Here is a 13267-nt window from a genome sequence, read left to right on the forward strand (position 1 = left end):
TCAAAAAGTAGGAGGGACCAAGACAAAATTCTGTATCAAATACTATAAAACAGGAATTGGCTGTGTCTAATGATGGCATTAGAACAAATTATGTGTCCCTGAAAATGTCAAGATTTCATTCTTTTTGATGGCTGAGTAATATCCTATACACACACACACACACACCACAACTTTGTCCATTTATCAGCGGATGGACATTAGGGCTCTTTCCATAATTTGGCTATTGTTGATAGCACTGCTATAACATTGGGGTGCATGTGCCCCTTTGAATCAGTATTTTTGTATCTTCTGGCTAAATACCTAGTAGTGCAGTTGCTGGGTCATAGGCAGCTCTATCTTTAACTTTCTGAGGAACCTCCACACTGTTTTCGAGAGTGACTGCACCAGTTTGCATACCCACCAACAGTGTAAGAGGGTTCCCTTTCTCCGTATCTTTGCCAACATCTGTTGTTTCCTGGGTTGTTCATTTTAGCCATTTTGACATGGAGGAAACTAGAGTGTTTTATGCTAAATGAAATAAGTCAGTCAGAGAAAGATGAATATCATATGGTTTCACTCATATGGAATTTAAGAAACAAAACAGAGGAACACAGGAGAAGGGAAGGAAAAATACAGTAAGATAAAAACAGAGACGGAGGCAAATCAGAAGAGACTCTTAACTATAGAGAACAAACTGAGGGTTGCTGGGGGGGGGGTGTTGGGTGGAAGGATGGGCTAAATGGGTGACAGGTATTAGGGAGAGCACTTGTGATGAGCACTGGATGTTATATGTAAGTGATGAATCCCTAAATTCTACTCCTGAAACCAATACTACACTATATGTTAACTAACTTGAATTTAAATAAAATCTTAAAAGAAAAAAATAAATTATCTGACAAAGCATTAAAGGTCTTTGTTTTTTTTTCTCTCTCTTTTTTTTTTAATTTTTAGTATTTTTTATTGAAGTATAATTAATGTTTTATTAGTAAAACATTAATAAAACTAATGTTTTATTAGTTTCAAGTGTACTCAATGATTCAACAATTCTATACATTACTCAGTGCTCATCTAGATACGTGCGCTTTTAATTTCTTTTATTCATTTTGCCCATCCCCCCACCCACCTCTCTCTGGCAACCACCACTTTGTTGTCTGTATTTGAGTCTGGTTTTTTGTTGGTCTTTTTTTTTTTTATTTATATATGAAATTTATTGTCAAATTGGTTTCCATACAACACCCAGTGCTCATCCCAAAAGGTGCCCTCCTCAATACCCATCACCCACCCTCTCCTCCCTCCCACCCCCCATCAACCCTTAGTTTGTTCTCTGTTCTCAACAGTCTCTTATGCTCTGGCTCTCTCCCACTCTAACCTCTTTTTTTTTTTTTTTTTCTTCCCCTCCCCCATGGGTTCCTGTTAAGTTTCTCAGGATCCACATAAGAGTGAAACCATATGATATCTGTCTTTCTCTGTATGGCTTATTTCACTTAGCATCACACTCTCCAGTTCCATCCACGTTGCTACAAAAGGCCATATTTCATTTTTTCTCATTGCCACGTAGTATTCCATTGTGTATAAAAACCACAATTTCTTTATCCATTCATCAGTTGATGGACATTTAGGCTCTTTCCATAATTTGGCTATTGTTGAGAGTGCTGCTATGAACATTGGGGTACAAGTGCCCCTATGCATCAGTACTCCTGTATCCCTTGGATAAATTCCTAGCAGTGCTATTGCTGGGTCATAGGGTAGGTCTATTTTTAATTTTCTGAGGAACCTCCACACTGCTTTCCAGAGCGGCTGCACCAATTTGCATTCCCACCAACAGTGCAAGAGGGTTCCCGTTTCTCCACATCCTCTCCAGCATCTATAGTCTCCTGATTTGTTCATTTTGGCCACTCTGACTGGCGTGAGGTGATACCTGAGTGTGGTTTTGATTTGTATTTCCCTGATAAGGAGCGACGCTGAACATCTTTTCATGTGCCTGTTGGCCATCCGGATGTCTTCTTTAGAGAAGTGTCTATTCATGTTTTCTGCCCATTTCTTCACTGGGTTATTTGCTTTGCGGGTGTGGAGTTTGGTGAGCTCTTTATAGATTTTGGATACTAGCCCTTTGTCCGATATGTCATTTGCAAATATCTTTTCCCATTCCGTTGGTTGCCTTTTAGTTTTGTTGGTTGTTTCCTTTGCTGTGCAGAAGCTTTTTATCTTCATAAGGTCCCAGTAATTCACTTTTGCTTTTAATTCCCTTGCCTTTGGGGATGTGTCGAGTAAGAGATTGCTACGGCTGAGGTCAGAGAGGTCTTTTCCTGCTTTCTCCTCTAAGGTTTTGATGGTTTCCTGTCTCACATTCAGGTCCTTTATCCATTTGGAGTTTATTTTTGTGAATGGTGTGAGAAAGTGGTGTAGTTTCAACCTTCTGCATGTTGCTGTCCAGTTCTCCCAGCACCATTTGTTAAAGAGACTGTCTTTTTTCCATTGGATGTTCTTTCCTGCTTTGTCAAAGATGAGTTGGCCATACGTTTGTGGGTCTAGTTCTGGGGTTTCTATTCTATTCCATTGGTCTATGTGTCTGTTTTTGTGCCAATACCATGCTGTCTTGATGATGACAGCTTTGGAGTAGAGGCTAAAGTCTGGGATTGTGATGCCTCCTGCTTTGGTCTTCTTCTTCAAAATTACTTTGGCTATTCGGGGCCTTTTGTGGTTCCATAGGAATTTTAGGATTGCTTGTTCTAGTTTCGAGAAGAATGCTGGTGCAATTTTGATTGGGATTGCATTGAATGTGTAGATAGCTTTGGGTAGTATTGACATTTTGACAATATTTATTCTTCCAATCCATGAGCAGGGAATGTCTTTCCATTTCTTTAAATCTTCTTCAATTACCTTCATAAGCTTTCTATAGTTTTCAGCATACAGATCCTTTACATCTTTGGTTAGATTTATTCCTAGGTATTTTATGCTTCTTGGTGCAATTGTGAATGGGATCAGTTTCTTTATTTGTCTTTCTGTTGCTTCATTGTTAGTGTATAAGAATGCAACTGATTTCTGTACATTGATTTTGTATCCTGCAACTTTGCTGAATTCATGTATCAGTTCTAGCAGACTTTTGGTGGAGTCTATCGGATTTTCCATGTATAATATCATGTCATCTGCAAAAAGCGAAAGCTTGACTTCATCTTTGCCAATTTTGACGCCTTTGATTTCCTTTTGTTGTCTGATTGCTGATGCTAGAACTTCCAGCACTATGTTAAACAACAGCGGTGAGAGTGGGCATCCCTGTCGTGTTCCTGATCTCAGGGAAAAAGCTCTCAGTTTTTCCCCGTTGAGGATGATGTTAGCTGTGGGCTTTTCATAAATGGCTTTTATGATCTTTAAGTATGTTCCTTCTATCCCGACTTTCTCAAGGGTTTTTATTAAGAAAGGGTGCTGGATTTTGTCAAAGGCCTTTTCTGCATCGATTGACAAGATCATATGGTTTTTCTCTTTTTTTTTGTTAATGTGATGTATCACGTTGATTGATTTGCGAATGTTGAACCAGCCCTGCATCCCAGGAATGAATCCCACTTGATCATGGTGAATAATTCTTTTTATATGCCGTTGAATTCGATTTGCTAGTATCTTATTGAGAATTTTTGCATCCATATTCATCAGGGATATTGGCCTGTAGTTCTCTTTTTTTACTGGCTCTCTGTCTGGTTTAGGAATCAAAGTAATACTGGCTTCATAGAATGCGTCTGGAAGTTTTCCTTCCCTTTCTATTTCTTGGAATAGCTTGAGAAGGATAGGTATTATCTCTGCTTTAAACGTCTGGTAGAACTCCCCTGGGAAGCCATCTGGTCCTGGACTCTTATTTGTTGGGAGATTTTTGATAACCGATTCAATTTCTTCGCTGGTTATGGGTCTGTTCAAGCTTTCTATTTCCTCCTGATTGAGTTTTGGAAGCGTGTGGGTGTTCAGGAATTTGTCCATTTCTTCCAAGTTGTCCAATTTGTTGGCATATAATTTTTCATAGTATTCCCTGATAATTGTTTGTATCTCTGAGGGATTGGTTGTAATCATTCCATTTTCATTCATGATTTTATCTATTTGGGTCATCTCCCTTTTCTTTTTGAGAAGCCTGGCTAGAGGTTTGTCAATTTTGTTTATTTTTTCAAAAAACCAACTCTTGGTTTCGTTGATCTGCTCTACAGTTTTTTTAGATTCTATATTGTTTATTTCTGCTCTGATCTTTATTATTTCTCTTCTTCTGCTGGGTTTAGGCTGCCTTTGCTGTTCTGCTTCTATTTCCTTTAGGTGTGCTGTTAGATTTTGTATTTGGGATATTTCTTGTTTCTTGAGATAGGCCTGGATTGCAATGTATTTTCCTCTCAGGACTGCCTTCGCTGTGTCCCAAAGCGTTTGGATTGTTGTATTTTCATTTTCGTTTGTTTCCATATATTTTTTAATTTCTTCTCTAATTGCCTGGTTGACCCACTCATTCGTTAGTAGGGTGTTCTTTAACCTCCATGCTTTTGGAGGTTTTCCAGACTTTTTTCTGTGGTTGATTTCAAGCTTCATAGCATTGTGGTCTGAAAGTATGCATGGTATGATTTCAATTCTTGTAAACTTATGAAGGGCTGTTTTGTGACCCAGTATATGATCTATCTTGGAGAATGTTCCATGTGCACTCGAGAAGAAAGTATATTCTGTTGCTTTGGGATGCAGAGTTCTAAATATATCTGTCAAGTCCATCTGATCCAATGTCTCATTCAGGGCCCTTGTTTCTTTATTGACCGTGTGTCTAGATGATCTATCCATTTCTGTAAGTGGGGTGTTAAAGTCCCCTGCAATTACCACATTCTTCTCAATAAGGTTGCTTATGTTTATGAGTAATTGTTTTATATATTTGGGCGCTCCGGTATTCAGCGCATAGACATTTATAATTGTTAGCTCTTCCTGATGGATAGACCCTGTCACTATTATATAATGTCCTTCTTCATCTCTTGTTACAGCCTTTAATTTAAAGTCTAGTTTGTCTGATAGAAGTATGGCTACTCCAGCTTTCTTTTGGCTTCCAGTAGCATGATAAATAGTTCTCCATCCCTTCACTCTCAATCTAAAGGTGTCCTCAGGTCTAAAATGAGTCTCTTGTAGACAGCAAATAGATGGGTCTTGTTTTTTTATCCATTCTGATACTCTCTGTCTTTTGGTTGGCGCATTTAATCCATTTACATTCAGTGTTATTATAGAAAGATATGGGTTTAGAGTCATTGTGATGTCTGTATGTTTTATGCTTGTAGTGATGTCTCTGGTACTTTGTCTCACAGGGTCCCCCTTAGGATCTCTTGGAGGGCTGGTTTAGTGGTGACAAATTCCTTCAGTTTTTGTTTGTTTGGGAAGACCTTTATCTCTCCTTCTATTCTAAATGACAGATTTGCTGGATAAAGGATTCTCGGCTGCATATTTTTTCTGTCTAGCACCCTGAAAATCTCGTGCCAATTCTTTCTGGCCTGCCAAGTTTCAAAACAGAGATCAGTCACGAGTCTTATAGGTCTCCCTTTATATGTGAGGGCACGTTTGCCCCTTGCTGCTTTCAGAATTTTCTCTTTATCCTTGTATTTTGCCAGTTTCACTATGATACGTCGTGCAGAAGATCGATTCAAGTTCCGTCTGAAGGGAGTTCTCTGTGCCTCTTGGATTTCAATGCCTTTTTCCTTCCCCACTTCAGGGAAGTTCTCAGCTATGATTTCTTCAAGTACCCCTTCAGCACCTTTCCCTCTCTCTTCCTCCTCTGGGATACCAATTATGCATAGATTATTTCTTTTTAGTGTATCACTTAGTTCTCTAATTTTCCCCTCATACTCCTGGATTTTTTTATCTCTCTTTTTCTCAGCTTCCTCTTTTTCCATAACTTTATCTTCTAGTTCACCTATTCTCTCCTCTGCCTCTTCAATCCGAGCCATGGTGGTTTCCATTTTGTTATGCATTTCGTTTAAAGCGTTTTTCAGCTCCCCGTGACTGTTCCTTAGTCCCTTGATCTCTGTAGCAAGAGATTCTCTGCTGTCAGCTATACTGTTTTCAAGCCCAGCGATTAATTTTATGACTATTATTCTAAATTCACTTTCTGTTATATTATTTAAATCCTTTTTGATCAGCTCATTAGCTGTTGTTATTTCCTGGAGATTCTTCTGAGGGGAATTCTTCCGCTTGGTCATTTTGGATAGTCCCTGGCATGGTGAGGACCTGCAGGGCACTTCCCCTGTGCTGTGGTATATAACTGGAGTTGGTGGGCGGAGCCGCAGTCAGACCTGATGTCTGCCCCCAGCCCACTGCTGGGGCCACAGTCAGACTGGTGTGTGCCTTCTCTTCCCCTCTCCTAGGGGCGGGATTCACTGTGGGGAGGGGTGGCCTGTCTGGGCTACTTGCACACTGCCAGGCTTGTGATGCTGGGGATCTGGCGTCTTAGCTGGGGTGGGTAGGCAAGGTGCACAGGGGCAGGAGGGGCAGGCTTAGCTTGCTTCTCCTTAGGTGATCCACTTCAGGAGAGGCCCTGTGGCAGCAGGAGGGAGTCAGATCCGCTGCCGGAGGTTTGGCTCCGCAGAAGCGCAGAGTTGGGTGTTTGGGGGGAGCGAGCAAGTTCCCTGGCAGGAACTGGTTCTCTTTGGGATTTTGGCTGGGGGATGGGCGGGGGAGATGGCGCTGGCGAGCGCCTTTGGTCCCCACCAAACTGAGCTCTGTCGTCAGGGGGCTCAGCAGCTCTCCTTCCCTTTGTCCTCCAGCCTTCCTGCTTTCTGAGCAGAGCTGTTAACTTATGACCTCCCAGCCGCTAAGTCGCGCTTGCTGTCGGAACACAGTCCGTCAGGCCCCTCCGCTTTTTGCAAGCCAGACTCGGGGGCTCTACTTGGCCGGCGAGCCGCCCCTCCGCCCCGGCTCCCTCCCGCCAGTCCGTGGAGCGCGCACCGCCTCGCCGCCCTTCCTACCCTCTTCCGTGGGCCTCTCGTCTGCGCTTGGCTCCGGCGACTCCGTTCTGCTAATCCTCTGGCGGTTTTCTGGGTTATTTAGGCAGGTGTAGGTGGAATCTAAGTGATCAGCAGGACACGCGGTGAGCCCAGCGTCCTCCTACGCTGCCATCTTCCCTCTCCAACTTCTAAAGGTCTTTGTTCTATATTTATTAAGTTCAAACACTTTGGCTTAGTACCAGTATCTGCCTATGAAACCAGCTTTCAATTTTGAAAATTTAGTATATCTTTTGAAAAGTCTTACACTATTCTTAAATGAATTTGTGTTAGGTAGAACAGAGTTAACAGATGTGAAGTTCTAAAACAATTTATCTCAATATATATCCTTTTTATTCAGTATATTGATGAAGTCAAGGTCAATTTGTTGAGGAAGAAGCTCACATAGCTTCTTTTAGCTTCATTTAAAAAGTTAGGTAGCTGGCCATTTTTTTAAATAAATAAGATTGTCTATATTTTGAGTCCACTCTGTGAGAATTGTTCTATAGAAGTTAATTAAGATAAATATGTTGTCAGGGATTGAAGCCCATGACTAAGAATAGAACTTAAAGGACTTTCACAGTAAAATATTTCTTACAGTTGTTTCAAGGCAGTAATCAAATATCCTCCCACCATGATGATGGATCTCAATTAGGAATAGCTGTGGGTCCTACAGAAGCAAGTTGGAAAATACATGGTATTTAAATCTGTAATGTAAAACCACCGCTCTTAATAAACAAAGAATCCCTTGGCATTTCCTCATGAATCTTATTTTTAACATGTTCAATCCCTTTAACTTTCCTGTGAGGCAGACTATTCTCTGACTTTATCAATTATTGCTGTTCTGACAAAATTCTGATTATTTAGTTTGCCCCTAAGTCTTCATTTGCTTCCTGTTACTTTCTTATGTAATCTTGTCTTAAAGATGATAGTATACATGCCTTTTAGAATTACAGAGAGAAGAGGCTTTTAGGGATTGAAGTTCATGTCGCCATATATTCTGCACCACACAAGAACACCTCCAACTTCCTCAATAACCCTGACAGTTGTAGTAGAAATCTACCATTAACATTAAAGAATGAAGAACATGTGAGGCTTTCTTCAGCATACATTGCTGATTCTCCAAAGAATTTCTTCACTTTTATTTTAGTTTATTGTAATTTTCTGCATTAGAAATTACAGTGTTTGACGATGATTTGCTGAACTAAATATCTTTTCACCTCAAATTTTTTATGTTCCTGTCATACTCAATCTCCATACAATTTCTTGCATGTGTTAATCTACACCATGATGTCATTGCTTATCCTCTTCCACCTGCTGTCCCTCTGGTAAATTTCTAATCTTTTTTCAAAATCCAGTTTATTTCTTATGTTATAGATGTACTTTTCAACTGTTAAGTCCCTTTCTTCTTAGTAGAGAACCGCAAGTCTAAGTTCTAAGACTCTAACCACAGAGTCTTTGCGGTTGCTCTGAGGCCTTAAGGGTCAATCAGTTCTCGGGCTGTCTTGGTATCTCAGCACACCAGAAGATGAGGAACTAAGGACTTGAATCTTTACTTTTTTAACTTTGATAATAGCCATTCCATTTGGACAACTTGAACTGAATTGCATAATTAAAAGAAGCATGTGACTATATAGTCAATCACTTTAAATTATTTTTTTATATCACTGGTTGGTTGAGTCCATAGCTGACATATTATTCAGTGAACACACTGTGTAGACTCAGCTTCACATTTAGATAGCAATGTCTTTATTTAGAAAGCTCTCCCTTCTATTTCTGCCTCATTCAACACCAAACTGACACTTCCTTGTTTCTCAAGATATTTGAGAATTTTAGACACAACTACACATGCTAGCAGAAGACTCTACCCAATAATCCTAAACAGTACTAAAATCACCAACTTCTAGACCCACAAACTTCTAAAAGATTTAATCTTATTTAATGAAATAAATTTTAGTTTTGTAGTGGATATTTTCAATTCAATACAAATAAACTATATTATAAGTTGTTGTTCACTAGTACTGGACATGTTATGTATGATTACTGTGTTATGCATGGATAAGGGAGCAAGATCAATGTTTAGATTTATGTATTTATGTACAAGTCAATGTAATGATAAAGTACTATGCCATATTTCGCTATAGTTTTCCTACATTTCCTCTAAGAAATACCAGATGGAAGTGCTGATGGAAAAGATACAGAAATTAATATTGAAGTGATGAAGTTTGACCTTTTTAAGATGAAAAGCCTGCCAAACTTTCCATATTGACATGGCAACGTTTTATGAATAAATCTAATATCTTATAGATTTAGCGCAGTTCAAAAGTCACCATCTGCTTCAAGAAGTGAAGATTGTTGCTATTACATAGTTTCTGGGCTCTAAGACTAAAGGCATGTAATCCATAGCTTACATAATATTAACTATCAAGAACGTGTGAAAAACCTTTATATTTTAGAAAATCAGAGACATAAAGGACATTTTGAGTTACTCTCAAGATTAGAGCTGATAATACATTATATTTATTCTTTCTTCTTACATAAACTTGAATAGTTTCCTTATCATTCTCTGTATGCAGTTACAGGACAAATGCCATGGAATTATAGGACAACAGGAAACAACTTGTAATACTGAAAACTTATGTGGGGAAAATGGCAAAGCACTTGAAGCTGATTTTGAGCAGAGTTGCCTGAAAGGCCATTGACAAATTATATATAGGTATTATAAGAAGTTGTCATTTGTTCCTTTCTTAATTTTCATAAATTATTTACCACTAAATCTCTTCATTTGATATAGTTAAAAGCAATCCTGCTCAGAATCCTTTTTATTTCCCAGTCTTTAAGGTTTTAATGCTAGTTTTGCATTATGTAAATTTATTTTCTGCTTTTTAAAATATTTATTTATTTTAAATGTTTATTCTGAGAGAGAGTGAGAGAGTGCGAGAGAGCTGGGGGAGGGGCAGAAAGAGAAGAAAGAGAATCTCAAGCAGGCTCCATGCCTTCAACACACAGGGCTGACACAGGGCTTCATCTTAGCACTGTCTGATCATGACCTAAGCCAACATCCAGAGTCAGATGCTTAACTGACTAAGCCACCCAGGCACCCTTATTTATTTTGAGAGAATGAGAGAGCAGACAAGGGGCAGAGAGAGAGGGAGAGAGAGAGTCCCAAGCAGTCTCCATGCTATCAAAAATCATGAGTTGAATGCTTAACCAACTGAGCTACCCAGGTGTCCCTTTCTTTTTTTTCTACTTTCTTAATAAAAAGTAATTTGCACAGATATGTACTAACGCATGCACGTGCGCGCGCGCACACACACACACACACACACACAAATATACATACACCTAACAAGAAGTTTTTATTTCATAGAAATTAGTAAGATCAAACAGGAGGTAAAAATCAGTCCATTTACAAAACTCAACAGCAGTTTTTGTTATTTTGTTTTCTGGACCAAATATCTAACAAGATGATGTGTTAAAAATGCTTGCAGTGGTTTTATGTGATGTTTGGGTTTGAGCAAGTTCTAAGGTTCTTGCTGCCCAACTATTAGTAACTTTTCCAGCTTCTGTTCAATTAATATCAAACCCTGCATGCATTCCTTTACACTGGCCAGCTACTAAAAAGTGGCTGATCAGGATGTGTGGTTCTGGCAGTCATGCAATTATTGGTCAATATCCACTCGGCTTTGGCTACCTAACAGTTTGTTAACCAAAATAAATCACTAGATATTGAAGTATGCCTCAGATATACATGGATAATACACATCAGGATAAGTCCTTGAGGATTCTACGGTAGAATAGGCTGTGTGGATTTAAAATATGCAGATAATAACACAGTAAATTACTCAGAGGAAAGGACACAGGATTTCTTTACAGAACAAATGCTGAATAAAGAGTCAGCTTTTGTTCAGGACAGACACAAAGGGTGCCAGAAAAATTTAAACTTCAGAAACTTTAAAAAGTATATATATAGTAAGACAATTTTTCTGAACTTCCCCAAAGGAGAATAACCCTTGTGAAAACTAAGACTCTCTCTATGTGATCCCTTTCAAAATTTGTTGAAATGAAAGACAAACTGTGCATGAGTATGAATTACAATCTATCTGTAGAGCTGTGATCTCCGCTCCATTTCGTTTAAGAAGAACTTCTATCTTGATACTGAATTGACCTCAATCACTACAAGTGGCTTATTCAAGTTTGCTCTACTTCTGTCATCTATCCTACAGGTACAATGCAGATTTAGTAGGAGGAAATACATGTTTATTCTCTGTGGCTAATATCAAAATAAAAATCCAAGTCATATTTTACATGTTTACCTTAGAGCTCATTCCACTAATTTTTTAAAGTAAATTCTTATCAATCATGCTAGGGTATTTTATTGTCAAGAACCCTTAAATATAGATGATATTCCAACAACATTCATATAATTAAAAAGGAACTTAATTCACATGCTTTTTAGGGACAAATTTGTTTTGAATTCACATAACAAGTGTCCTGTCAGAGACAATTAAAAAGAGCTGTACAAACAGACCCTTTTAATATGTACTTTTTTTTTTAAAGGTTTATTTACTTATTTTCAGAGAGAGAGACAGACAGACAGACAGAGAAGGAAAGAGAGAGAGAATACCAAGCAGGCTCCACACTGTCAGTGCAGAGCCCGGCATGGGGCTTGAACTCACAAACCATGAGATCATGACCTGAGCAGAGATCAAAAGTAGGATGCTCAACCGACTCAGCTACCCAGGCACCTCCACAAAAGAACCTTTTAATTTTAACTTGTGCCCAATAAGGATGGAGAAATAAGAGTGGAGAGCAGAGAAGGCAAGACAGAAAGAGAAGGTGACATAAACAACTGAACAGATGGGGTAAAGCAAAAGGTAGTCATAGACCAAGATATGTACACAGAACATCAAAAGTCTCTTTTTCCATTTTCACTGCCCTCTGGTAGGAATCTTCTCTCATGTAGGTTGTATCTCATCAGTTTAAACTTCTAAGGGACTTTATGTTCTCAATTATTCATTATTTTTCTATGTATTAACACATTCCACTCAACTAGTATGTTGAGTGGAATTAAATCCCAAATTAAACATGCTGAAATCTCTCATCCTACATTTTTTCCCTTTTGACTCCTCACCTCCCTCTAGTTACCACCTTACCTCTTTTTATACCTTCACAGTAAAAGTTCTTGAAGAATTGTCTAGAATATACTTGTTATTTATATTATATACTCTTAAATAATTTATATAATATATAATACACAATATACAATATAGTCCTAGGGTCAGCCCTTAATTTAATCTATTGTCTGGTAGGATACTGCGCTTAAGACAAAGCAGATTTGCATTTTCGTGTCAGTGGAGACATCTCTTTTTCACTTCCTAAATTTTGGATAAAAATAATTGAAGGACTTGGAAAGTCCTTGGTTTTTAGTTTCACTAGGAGTATCAATATATATATATTTAATTTTTTTTTTAACATTTTATTTATTTTTGAGAAAGGGAGAGACAGAGCATGAACAGGGGAGGGCCAGAGAGAGGGAGACACAGAATCTGAAACAGGCTCCAGGCTCTGAGCTGGCAGCACAGAGCCCGACGCGGGGCTCGAACTCACGGACCGTGAGATCATGACCTGAGCCGAAGTCGGCCGCTTAACCAACTGAGCCACCCAGGCGCCCCATCAATATTTTTTTAAAGGATGGTTTCACCTTCGGGCTACCTAAGGCTCTGAGTGGTTTGAGGACTGCCTAGTTAAGTATTCATTACTTAAAGGCAAGAAATAAAATCATCCCTTTAAGTAAGTTTGATCAAAACAGAAATTACTTCATATGTGATCAAATGTGCCATTGTTTGTGTGAAATGATTACACTGTATAAAATGAGGGTGTTATCAATCAAAATGCCTTTTAAATTGGTTTTTAAGTTATTCACTTCCTCATCTGGCTCTTTTTTTGTATGAGCAACTGCAACTTTTGTAAGAGAGATGGTTAAGTCCATTGCTCTGAAAATTTGCTTTGTCTACACACAACTCTCTTTTCCCAAAGGGTCTTCCTAATCTGTGAATAATAATTTCATTACCTTAGGGTAATTTTATTGCCTTCTTGTCATAACCAATTGATCTGCCCAGCCCCAGACACTCTCCTTTCTTCATTCAAACATTTACTGAGCATCTTTCTGTCAGATGTCCTGCAAACTGCATTAAAAATGAGTAAGATGCTGTCCCTGCCTGTAAGGAGTTTCCATTTTCAGATTGGTGTCAATTTCCTTGATTTTATTTTCAGACTGATACAGACTCTGGGAAAGCTTATTTGATTTATATAAC

The 13267-nt window shown here is 38.7% G+C and overlaps 1 protein-coding gene across 1 annotated transcript in view; it reads right to left on the reverse strand.

The window, feature by feature from the left end:
* Positions 1-13267, reverse strand: part of LOC112861989 (EGF-like photoreceptor maintenance factor) — a 320134-nt gene that overhangs the window by 290724 nt on the left and 16143 nt on the right. The gene's annotated exons all lie outside the window — the stretch shown is intronic.

This window comes from Puma concolor, chromosome B2 (genome assembly GCF_028749965.1).
Source record: "Puma concolor isolate L17-30 chromosome B2, mPumCon1.1.hap2, whole genome shotgun sequence".
Taxonomy (NCBI): domain Eukaryota; kingdom Metazoa; phylum Chordata; class Mammalia; order Carnivora; family Felidae; genus Puma; species Puma concolor.